This window comes from Psittacula echo (genome assembly GCF_963264785.1).
Source record: "Psittacula echo genome assembly, chromosome: 1".
Classification (NCBI taxonomy): Eukaryota; Metazoa; Chordata; class Aves; order Psittaciformes; family Psittacidae; genus Psittacula; species Psittacula echo.
The window spans coordinates 114,251,058-114,263,495 of record NC_137735.1 but is presented as its reverse complement, the minus strand read 5'-3'; positions in this window follow the sequence as shown (position 1 = coordinate 114,263,495).

Here is a 12,438-nt window from a genome sequence, read left to right as displayed (position 1 = left end):
GGTCAGGAGCCAAGCAGCCCCCTCGCACCCCGCCGCGCGCCGGGAGAGCTGCACTCCGGGCCAAGGCGGCCCCTCTCTCCTCAGAGCGCTCTCCCCTCCCCAGACCCTGCCTCAGAGCAGAGCAGAGATTCCTGCAGTCCCTTCCAGACCAGCAGGAGCAGCAGCAGGAGGGAGGAGGAGAATCACCTCCTCCTAGTTTCACTGGATCATTTCTGGGTGGAGTGTGGAAGAGAAGGAAGGGAGGACGAGGCCAGTAAAGACACCCCCCCCCCCTCCCGCCCGCCCCACTCCCATGCACGCACGGCCGCGACCCGGAGAGGACGGGGCGGGGGGAGCGGGGAGCCCCAACCCCCGAGCCCGTGGCAGGCCGGGCTAAGGGGGCTAACGACCCTCACGGACGGACGGAAGAAGGGCGGGAAAGGGGCGGAGGCGCAGCGCTGACTTGCCAGGCCCGTTGCTGGGGAGACGCGGCTGGCGCGTTCTCAGTGGCTGCCCGGGCTCGATGCCCTCCTCCGCCTGCCCCAGCCCCTCGCCGCTGCCGCCACGGGCTGCGCGCCTCCGCCCTACAAACCCGCCCCTCAGCAACGACAGCGCCTGGCGCTCCACTGCGGTGCGGCGCCGCGACCGGCGCTGCGGGCGAGGGGAGCGGGCAGGTACATCCCCCTCGCCCACGGCGGCCGCGGCAGCGCTCAGCGGGGCGGCCGCGGCAGCAGGGCCGGCTGCTGCAGGTGCTTTGGAGCAGCGCCGGGGAGCTGGCGCCTCCTTGCGCTGCGGAAGGGGAAGGGAGGGCTCTGGGTGCCGGGGCGAAGAGGGGGGTGTCCTCCCGGGGCTGCAGGGCCAGGTGCAGCACTGGGCGCGGCAGGGGGCGAGTCTGTGGGGCGCGGGCAGGCCGGAGGTGCGTGATGAGGCGAGGTACGGTGGGGTTGAGGTACCGTGGCGCTATGTGTGTGTGAGGAGAGCCCCCGAACGGCGTCTCGGCCGCATCCCGGGGCGCGGCAGGACACCCCGGCACAGGTACGAGCCTGCTCCGTTGAGCGAACCGGTGCAGGCAAAAAGGAAGCTCGGGCTTCGCTGAGGTCGGGAGTAGCACTGAGGTGCTGGCTCGGTGACTCGGGCAGGCGGGACTGCTCACACCCGTCAGACCGGTATCGTGGCTTTGTAACGTGTCGAAAGATGGGAGGTATAACCGAATGTGCTTGCTGTCAGATCCAGTCATCCGTTCTGCTACTCCTGGTTCTGTTACGGTTTCAAAACGTCACGTTTTGAATTGTATGACTTTAAGCGTTCCTTATGGCTCATGTTCTTACAAGCTGTGATGAATATACTCAGTGCTCTGCAATTCGTAGGCACATCCTTGTTTAATGCCCTGTTTGATACAGTGTATACTTGAAAAGCCAAATTAAAGCTCCAGGTCCCTGGTTTAGTTTTGCCATTTGTGCAGGCAGAACCATAGGTACAACAGGAAAGTAAGTTAAGATCCCTTCCCATTCCCCTACTGAGATCAGTGGCATTCTTTCATGAACTGTGCTCTCAAAATGTGAAGTGCAGCAACAGCAAAACATCATGGTAGGCAGGATTTTAATATTCCCAGAGAGAGCGTTAATTACTCCAGACCTATTGTACATTCAAGTCAATGGGAAGATCCTTGTTGATTTCACAAATGTTTTGGTTTAGCTCCTGTCAGGACCAGTTTTACAGGTGTTTTTTATATTTTTATTAGATAATGAAACTGTTTTAATCTCGTAACAGAAATTTCTTTCTGGGGTCTGATTTTCTTTTACAAAGGAAAAAAAATGACATCATGGGTACTTCTTGTTCCAATATAGTTGTCCACAGCAGCAAAACAGTATGTATTTTTTAGCTAGAAAATGTAATTTACATAGTTTGGCATTTTCAAGATGTGAAATGATATCTCCTCCAATGTTGTCAACAGGACACGGAATTGAGCACTGGCATAAAATTAGTCGGTGGAGAGACTCTTTAACTGTGGCCTTTCTGATTGAAAGAGCATAAATAACAATTTTAAGGTCTGAAACTGTGAACGTAAGTGTTTCATTATGGTTTAAACAAATAAATGTATAATCACATGAATTAGGATTTACAGTTTAAGTCCTTACTCACAGCAGAGTCACAGTGGAAAACAGTAATTTAAAGCTGGAATAAAAATTTATGTATCTTGTTACCACCCACTCAAGCATTAACTAGTTCCAAAGTTAGCCATAAACTAAGAATACCCCTGCTTTTGAAGCTTCTTGATGTCCTCTGTTAAGGTAGCCGTAATTTCCCTCTGTTTCTGCCTTGCATTTGATTTAGTATGCGATCACATGCATTGCCTGATAAGCACCTCACATGTATCCTCGGAATGCTCTGCAGGAATGAATTTCTTCAAGTTTGCGGAGAGCCTCTGAAGAGGTGCCAGTATGCTGTGAAGAGCTAATCATAAGGCAGGGGTATGTGCATAAACCTGCATGTTAGTGAAAAGTCAGATTAGAAGCAGATACTAAAGAAAACTGGGGGTTTTAAGAATTTGTATTGTTGATGTGGTCGGATCAGCAGATGGCAAATATGACTCAGTCTAAACGTTACATAATTCTTCTTGGGAAAATAAAATCTCAAAACTACACTCTGATTGAAAAGATCATCCAGCAAGCTGTTGAAGAGCAGTGTGGAGAATCAGGACAGAAATATCAATGGAGCAGATGCATGCAGTAGCCAGCAAATTCAGGAGGATTTTATGAATGTAGCGAGGCTCAAAACATACCCCAATAAACCTATCAGCCTGGTGCCCAACAAAACTACAAAATCCAAGCAGAGGATTTAGTTTCATTAGCAAAATAGAGCAGAAAGCAGTTATTCTATCAGTTTGAAAAGTGAAAAGGAATTTAAGCAGAACTGTTTAATGGAAGGGTTAAACATGGATAAATTCTAAGGGCTACTAGCGTGAAGAATTCAGAACATGTTTTGGTCTGTTTCCAGAGATGAAATTGATGGGGGACTGTAGTAAAGGAAAAAAACTAAGACTGGATTGAATGTAGATGGTCAAATCTATGAGATCAGATGGATTCTTTTGTGTTTTTTAATGACTTCCATTTCTTTGTTCTGGTAATATTGAGACAACACTGTGTAGTGTTGAAAATTGTACGTATGATAAATATGTTAACTAGACCTAGAAAGCAGAAACGTAGCTTTATAATTTGCAACAGCTACAGATGAGAAAAATAATCTGTCAAACAGCCATGAGGTCTTTCAAAACATTGTGTGCTTTTTGAGCAGTGATTACATACCACAACAGAATTTTGAATCTATGATTTTAGTATTTGTGGAGACATTTTAAGTTATGACCACTGCAGCTGTCAGTGTCTAAGTGGCATCACACCTTCAATCTGAAAATTTCTCTTAACACAACATATGCCTTACCTTCTGTTTTCTTCCATTTTCTAAATACCAGAGAGAGCAGTTAGCCTACCTAGAAATTCTTCAACTGGTTTGTCATGTGAAAGGCCTGAAATTGACTATAATAAGCGGGGACTTTCCTTTATGTTTTTACAGTGCAACTATCGCTTGGTTTTGTTCTCTTTTCAGGGTAACAACTTCTTCATTTCTTCCTCCTGTAGCCTCACACACTTAAAGGCAAATTAAATATGTGCTTTCTAACATTCTGTGACTTTCCCTTCTCTATTTTCAAGCAGGAAGCATGGAAGGGATATGAAAACCTGGGTTGCTAGTATTAAAAAAAAAAAAAAAGAAAATCTGTGGTATTAAAAACAGTTGTGTAGAATAGCAAACATATTAACATCATGTTTCAGGACTGTCTGTTATCAGTTCTCTCATTTAGACTTAAGGAATGTCTAAGATCCCTATTACAAATCCTGAGGGATATTCTGAGAGTGAGCTCAAAATGTTTGGCATTAGAAAATAAATTAGCATAATTATTCTCATGTTTATACACTCATGGTAAGTCAGGGACAAAGGCTGCAAAGTGACGAAGAGACAGTGCTATTTCTCATGCACCTAGGCGGCAAGAGTTCTTCAGGCCTGATACTGTCTTTTGCTCTTTACAGTAGTGTAAAAAAGTACACAATGAATTTCAACCAACTATGACTAGCTTTGTGTTTGCACTGCTTCTCTAGGAGATACCTTAACATCAGGCTCAGAGACTAAGTCCAAAGTGGAGGAGCATGTTTGAGCTCTTGAGGCCAGGTGTGAATGCGCATCATGTTCCAGTTCCCTGTTGGGTTGAAACGCAGATTCACATCATCCTCCGTCTGAAGACCTTCCTCAGTGATAGGCTCAGAAGGTAGACAGACACCATGGACAGTTCCTCAATTTAGATAACTGAGACATACCATAATACTCACATGTTCTCACCACTGAAATATGAAAAAGGTCTTACATCCTCCTCCACTGTAAAAGAAAATTACAGAAATTGACGGTACTAGGCCTAACTCGTTAGGAATATAAAAAGACCAAGAGTGCTATGGTCTCAAAAGAGTGCATGAATGCTTGGACTCACCAGATTTAAGTAGAAGCTGAAGTAATATGTAAGGAGAAAGCCATTTTTGATGACTTATCCACAACAAGCCTATCTCTGACTATACAATTCCGATTAGATCACGTTTTCTGTAAACCCTTGCTTTCAGGCATGTTGTCATAGTATAAATTTGTAATGGAAAAGAACATGCAAGGAAATGGTCCTGTAGTGATGTTGCACAGCAGCAAGATACTGTCTCAGCATTTGCACTGATTGACCCCACTACATCATTGTCATGGGGCTGTAAGCACACTGAAGAAGAGCAAGAAATTAAACTATTATTCTGTCACCCAGACCCTGACTTACAGAGCTATCCAAACATACCATGGAAAGCATGCTGCATTCTTCAGAGGGCTGTAATGCCCCACTGCTCCGAAGTCTCAAATACATAGAGGGTGCAGGTTTTTTCTGCGCTGGAGAGTTGAGCCTCCAGAAATCAGTGATGGGGTAGTACTGATAGCAAGTCAAATCTGTCCGCCGTGCCATTTCTGATGCAATTGCAGTCTTGCTGTGATGACAGATGCTAAGGTTAACTGGTATATCTGTACATTTCTTTACATGTATTACTTGTGCGACAGCAGGTGGGATTAGCAGTATAATTATTCATTCAGTCCTTCTGCTCTATTGTAGGTTTACATCAGTTTGCTATCAAAATATGCCTAAGACTGTTTTTCATGCATTAGAGAGAAATGCAGAATTGAATGTGAATACAAGTTGGTAAGAACAGCATGCTGATGAGATGCCCCAATCCAGAGTGTGCTGAGAAATACAATACAGTATTAAAGCTTTGCCTGTACTGCTCAGTGCACAGCTTGTTGCAATAAAAATAACTTGTTTCTACCTTTGATATACACTGGAACCTCTTTCGGACATAAAACATTTTCCCCTTCTTGTCTTCCCTTTAAGATATGTACAACATTGCCTGCACATCAGATTTTTGCTGTCTGCAAGAAGGATCACAGAGAAATCTCAGCTGAAACATGATAGTGATGAGGGAGTGCAACTGAAAGGACAGACAGCTGTTAAAGTTGCGCACAAATGTTATCCTAGGCTCTTGAACAGTAGTGCACATGAATGCACCTCAGGGGGGACTGGTAAACTATAAGGCAATAGCGTAGCTAGAGGTGTTCTACCAGGGGTTTCCATTCTGTTCATGTCTCTACTAATAGCAACTATTATATAGGAAGGAAATCAGTCCTCAGAATTAACACAAATGGTTGAGAAAGCACTTGCACATCATACATCCTTCAGGTATGTTTATGCTTATGGATACGCATTGTGATAACCAATAAAGCAGAATGGATTTGAAATTCTAACTGTGCTGTTCTGCAACACAGCTTCAAACCTAATTAGGTCCAAAAGAGAGCAGTTAGTGGAAATGAGCTGTGCAGACAGAATAAAACAGAATATATTTAGGTAATTATCTGGGAAGGCTCAGAGCTGTCTATATGTATTGAAAAACGTATAAATGTCAGAGTGAGAACTGGGCATCAAGAGGTTGGTACAACTAGGAGTAATAGGAAGAAATCTGACAGGAGAAATACATGACAGTGGGACTTAACATGGAACCAAATACACACAGCACTGTTGGGTTATTTTTGTCAAAAACAAATGGGTATAGTGTTGTGAAATACACAGTGAAGAACAGTCTTCCACTGGTTCTCTTACTGTCTGTAATTTACAAAATCCTTACAATTTCTAAATTATTCTTAACACAAATGATGCAGCTAGCTGACTTTATATGGGACTCTTGGGTCTAGCCAGGTTTGATTTTTTTGAATAAACATAACTATTTGGGGTGAAAAAGTAGTTGGATTTCAGCTACCAGGGCCTTTTTTTACAGACCAATTTTGAGGAGTCAGCTCAAGCTACAGTCCCATAAGAAATTTTTTTTTTTTTTTTTAACAAATCAATAAGTAAAACCTGTCTGGACCAGATTAAACGGTTTGAAGGAACCTCAGATCCAACATTCATGCAATTACAATGCTGAGGTACAAGGTGGTGTTTCAGTTGACCTTGGTACTAGATGAGTGGAAAGTACCAAATGTGATGCTAGGAACAATTAAGGGTCTTGAAGCGGGATTTGAAGAGCTAAGTCTGATTTCCATGCCTGGCAAATAGGTAGACACCTGTCTGCACACAGTAGTGAAGATTCAGCACAGCTTCTGGAGAAGCAAGTCATGTCTCATATCTGTAAGTGTTCTTTCAAGAAGTCAAAAAGCACATGTGAAATGGCAGTTTTAAAAACCCTAAACTGTTCTTCAGTAAGGACAATTCTCTTGTGAATGGACAGTCAGTTAAAGGAGGGAAAAGAAAATGGACAAATGGCCAGTTTTCACAGTGGTGACAGGTTGTCAGGACAGCAGGTGTAGGGGTCTCTCCTAGGACCTGCACTCTACAGCAAACAGTCTCTGAAGACAGTAAAAAGTGAAGTAACAAAGTCTGCTAGCAAAGCAGCAGGTTTCAGAATAGCTTGAACTAGAACTGAGTGTGAAAGTGTACATCATAGCATTATTCTAGCAGATAGTAAAATAGAAGGTGGAATTCAACATTGACAAAGGAAACTAATAATTTTCTGTCACAACACAGGAGGGAGATTTTGGATTTCTGTTTTACAGTTCCAAAACTGCTTTCACATCTCCATAATCTTGAGTTTCTATGAAAATGTCCATTTAATGCTTACACGGCAATCAAAATGGTAAGTAAAATTATTGAGAACTATTAGGAAAGGAAATTAGCTTCATTATGGCAATGTATAAAACCATTATGTTCATCCTGTCTGAAAAAGATTACATCACAACTAAGCAGGATACAGTAAAGAAGAAGAGGTATAATCAGATGTACAGTACAGCCTTCATATAACCTAAATAGACTACAAGCCACTTCAGCTTAAAAGAAAAAAAGATAACTATAGGGAGATTCAGAAAGAAGGATATAAAATTATAAGTTGTATGGAAAAGGTAAATATAAAACCATTATCCATTATTTTATCTTATACAAGAACTTTATCTTATACAAGAACTAGGGAAATGCAATGAAATTGTCAAGGGACAGGATTAAAACATATTAATGTATTTTTTCATTCAGACATTTTAATTTAGAATAAGCTTAGGGTTGCTTTTTATTATGTGTGGTTGCGTGTGCTCTTATTCTGATAAAATACCTTTTGGTGTGGTGACTGTTACCTATGAATACACACTGATAGTAAACAGCACAAGCAATAAGTATTTGCTTTGCTCATCATCTTGCTAATCTATTTTAACTCGGGATACTGCCTTGTGTAAGAGTGTAGTTGAATATTGTCTTCATACGTAAATTAAAATACACAAGAGTATTGCTTACTATGTTTTTGTGCAGTACATATACAACCACACAATGATTCTGATATTAAGCGTTCTTCTGCTACCTGTCAAGAGGAACAATTAATACCAAATTTGTCGGAGACAGTGATTTTGTGAAGCTGATACTTTGCTCCTAGCACAAGATTAGGGACCCTGACATATTTTGTTCAGTTAGCCCAACAGTAAAAAGAGTCTTCATTCTTAATTACTTTTCCAAGCCCCACAAAACAATATTCTAGAGTGTTTATTAAAATTTAAAAGCTAGTCCTGTACTGCCTAGGGAAGAAAATTATTGCTTTTTGCATGAGAGGATGTGGTTATGCAGTGAATTTCTAAATCTCATTTATCTCTTGTGTAACTGGATTGCAGAGGAAAACATTAGTATGAGTAATTTGCTAATGTGATGACTCTCTCATTTTCAGCCTTCAGACAATACAATACATTTTGGTCAAAAATAATAATTGGTAAATTCTATAGCCAAGCCAGCAAGTTCATTTGATTTATGTTTATTATTTATCTGAAATGAAGGTGATTACTGACCTCAGGCAAAAAGCCCTACTAATTTTAATTCAGCAGCTAAGTAGCTAAGTTACAGCTACTATCTCAGAGGCAGAAACATACACAAAAATGTATTAAATGTAAGATAAATATTTCAAGAACACACTAGTGTACTGACCTACACCAGAGCATCAGCAGCAAAGGTAGCAGAGAGGATTACAGAAATGCCAGCGTATCCCTGACACTTTTCTAGCTGGTGCGGATTCAGCAAAACACGTTTAGGAATTAATCTTTGGATTCTTTTCCATGGGAAGAAAACCAGTACGGCTATTTGTAATAGATATTCTATTTCCACATTAAGAGGCTAGAGAGTACAGAGACATACTGTACTACAGCTATGCAAACAGGCTGGCATCATCCTAGAAAAATGTGCAGTAATTAAAGCAAAGTAATCTTTAATCAAATAATCAAGTATACCACAAATTGGATCTAAAATATCTACCTCCAATAAAGAGATGCAGTGTAAGAAGAGTGTATAAAACTGTATTAAAGCAGGGTGAATAACTAAAGTAGGATGAATAATTCAAGTAGGAAAATTTGAAGTCACATAAATCTGATAACTGCTGTGACAAATTTTTTTTACGCTTGTTTCTCCTTTCACACCTTAGAACCTGCCAAACACTGTGGTTTCTTGAAAATAGGTTTTGTAATGGCAAATTTGTGAGCTTCTGTGACACTACTGTTTTATCACATCATTCCTTTTCATGATGAAGATACCATAAAAAATGTTTAAAATTGTAACAGCAAATATGGAACTGCCTAGTTTGTTACCATTTCATCACACTGTTGCTTCTCTGAGGGATATCCCTGTGAAGACACTACCCTCCATTAGCCTAATACTTTTCTTATGATGCAGTTTATTTCCCCGCCACTGCCAGTTTAGCAAAGAAACAACAATTCAGATTTGCTGTAGAAGCCAAGTCAATTTGTTTTGTTTCATATAGGATTGCTTTTACACCACATCATCCTTTCCAGTTTTTTTTAATCTTTTGGTGTACTACACTTTAAAATGTACCTCATCTAATGCACATTGTGTACATGTCTTCATGCTATGCAAATACCCTTACCACCCTATTCATTGTTCAGCACATCTCCATTTGCTGTGCATTTGTCTCTTGCCCCAATTTTTAAGCCTCCTTTCATAAAAATTCTCTTTGTTTCTTTTCTACTTTCTTCTCTTCCTTACTATCACTCCAGGTTTCTCACACCCTGTTAGGATGGTTGTAGTGAAAATGTAGATCATGCTTAGGACATGTTTGACTTACAGCTCTGCCTCATCCTCTTTTAAGTATGTTAACTTCACCTCCACTGCTTCAGTCTCAAGGTCCTTCTGGCAGGACCACTGCCAGTCGATCTCAGAACAGTACTATGGGTGAGATCTCACAGTATCTGGTATAACTAAGTCTCCTGTTATTCATAAATCTCACTTGATGTAGGTTCTTCTGATTGGCATAAGAAGTTTCCAAATGTCCTTAAAGTGGGGGGACATCAGCAAAGTGGGAGATTATGGCAGTGTTGGCAGTTGTCAGTTATAGCTGACTACTACATACAGTATTGTGCTGCTCCATGTACAAGTTTCTATCACCAAATGGGGAAGAAGGGGGGGGGGGAAATATTACTGTGTATAATCACTAATTGTTGCTAGGTAAAAATCCTTGGTTTTGACTCCAGCAGCTGTAGATTTAAAGGCAGCCACAATGACACTAAGGGTGACAGCTATTCAGCCAATTAGGAACAAGTTTTCATAACTCAAGATGCCCAGAATTTGTGCTAGTGTACTGTTTTCCCTACACTTATTTCAAATACTCCTTTTTCCTCTTTCCCGGCAGCAGTAACTTGCAGTAGCTAAATAAGGGACATGTTTTACATAATACAAAGACAGAACAGATTAACTCTGTGTTGTCCACCAAAATATTTTCTCAAGTTCCATTTCAAGGACTCTTTTAAAATCTTCTTAACGTTATGGCTTTGAAGGAATACTTTTCTGTTTCATAAGCTGAAAATGCTTCTGGTAATTGCAGAGGAAGGTTTAAAAACCTCGCCATTCAGGTCATGACCACTCTCAGATATCTCTTCAGATGAGTTATGAGTTGGAAACTTAGCTCGCAGTTTTCCATGAGAGTTACATGTCACCAGCTGTTAGTGATTTGGAAGGATTTAGGATCCAGATAAACCAAATAGCTCTTATATTGCTTTGAAGAATTTCTCAATGACTGTTTGCAACTTACCATATTTCTTACATAATCCTTAGATAGGAAATGAAGTGCCAGAGATTATATATTTTTCATAATTTTTAAGAAAGCTGTTGCATAAATATTTTCAAGTACTCAAGAAGTCTGTAAATAGATTTGTGTGTGTGAATATTGCAGAAATATTAAATCTTACGGTTTAGATGCAAATTATTTCTCGGGAGTTTTCTTGCTCAGTTTGACCAGAGAAGCCTCATTTCTACACCAAATCCTGTTCAGGTAAGTGGCTGGGATCATGTTGGTGTCCAGAATTGTCATATTCTGTTACATGTTCTAGTATGTGGCATCGCAGGATGACACCATAAAAAAACCTCTCCATCACACCTATTCTGAGTTGCAGTTTCTGAATTAGAAATAAAAGATAAGTGGAAGGGACAAACCACATTAAGATTCCAGAGGAATGAAAAGACATCTGCTTTCTGTGCAGATGTTTCTATGTTTTTTTCTCTTTTTGACAAAAATAAAGTGACCCCATTCCCACAATAAATTTTATATAGATTGCTTTTCTGTTTAGTCATTCTGCCTGTAAGTTTTTGAATAGCCAAAGAGGATATAAAAAGAAATTACTCCAGATCACTTACCACACACTATAGTGTTAATATAATCTGTCTTGTTAGATTACCATCTGGTGAAGGTGGATAAGGATTACATTTGGTTATTCCCAAAGAAACATAGGAAGCCTCTCTATATGCTGCTTTCATTAAAAATGAGTAGAATAAAATCAGATTTTTTTCTAGTTAGCAAGGAAATGAACAAATAGATTGATGCTATCAAGGTTTATTTGTTCATCTCTGCAATGATAGGAAAACCAGAAGAATTTCCTAACCTTTTTATTTTGAGATGAAGAACAACAAATATGATAAACATTTTGCTATAAAAGGGAAAATATGTACAAAAATGTTTTTTAGAATTTATTTAAAAGGGGAAGAAAGCCCTTCTTTTAACAATGTACAGGCAGATCATATGATTTATTTAAAGAGGACAAAATTAATATGCCATAAAGAAGGCAGTAGAAACAAAGGTAAGCTAATGTAAAAAGTGAAAAAAGCCTGATCTAAAGTTATGTTATGAAATTAAGCATCAAAATTTATAAAACCTCCAAATTGTATTTCGACATTTTCCAGTTTAATGACACTGTTCATCAGTCAAAAGACACACACTGGTACTGACTAGCAAATGAAGCCACAAGTGACTTCTAGGACTGCCATCTAGCGGTGCCACGGCGAGGAGAGCTCTGTTCACCGGGTTTACTCGAGTTCAAAAGAATCAAGTCATAGAATGGTTTGGGTTGGAAGGGACCTTAAAGATCATCCACTTCTAACCCCCCTGCCACGGGCAGGGACACTGTCAGCTAGTCCGGGTTGCTCCAAGCCCCATCCAGCACGGCCTTGAACACTGCCAGGGATGGGGCAGCCACAACTGACTGAAAAATTCCTAATTCTGAGAAGTATTTAAACACTGTTCTTATTAGTAAAATATTAACCATCACAGATTTCAATACGATAATTCTTATTGCAGAAGTATTTTCCAGTGCTCAAAAACCTCAACAGTTACTAGTACAATATAATTACACTGTGATAAAAGTATTTCTGACAGTTACATCTTCCATGGTAACGGGGTACTGAACTTTGCAGACAACATGAAGACATCCAGGTTTGTTCCATAGATAAGCTTTTTAGAGGCTTCTTTATTCAGCACTTACTGGCTCAGACTGCCACTTCTGCTGTGCTCGTTTGTTCACATGTCTCAAAAGTTTAAA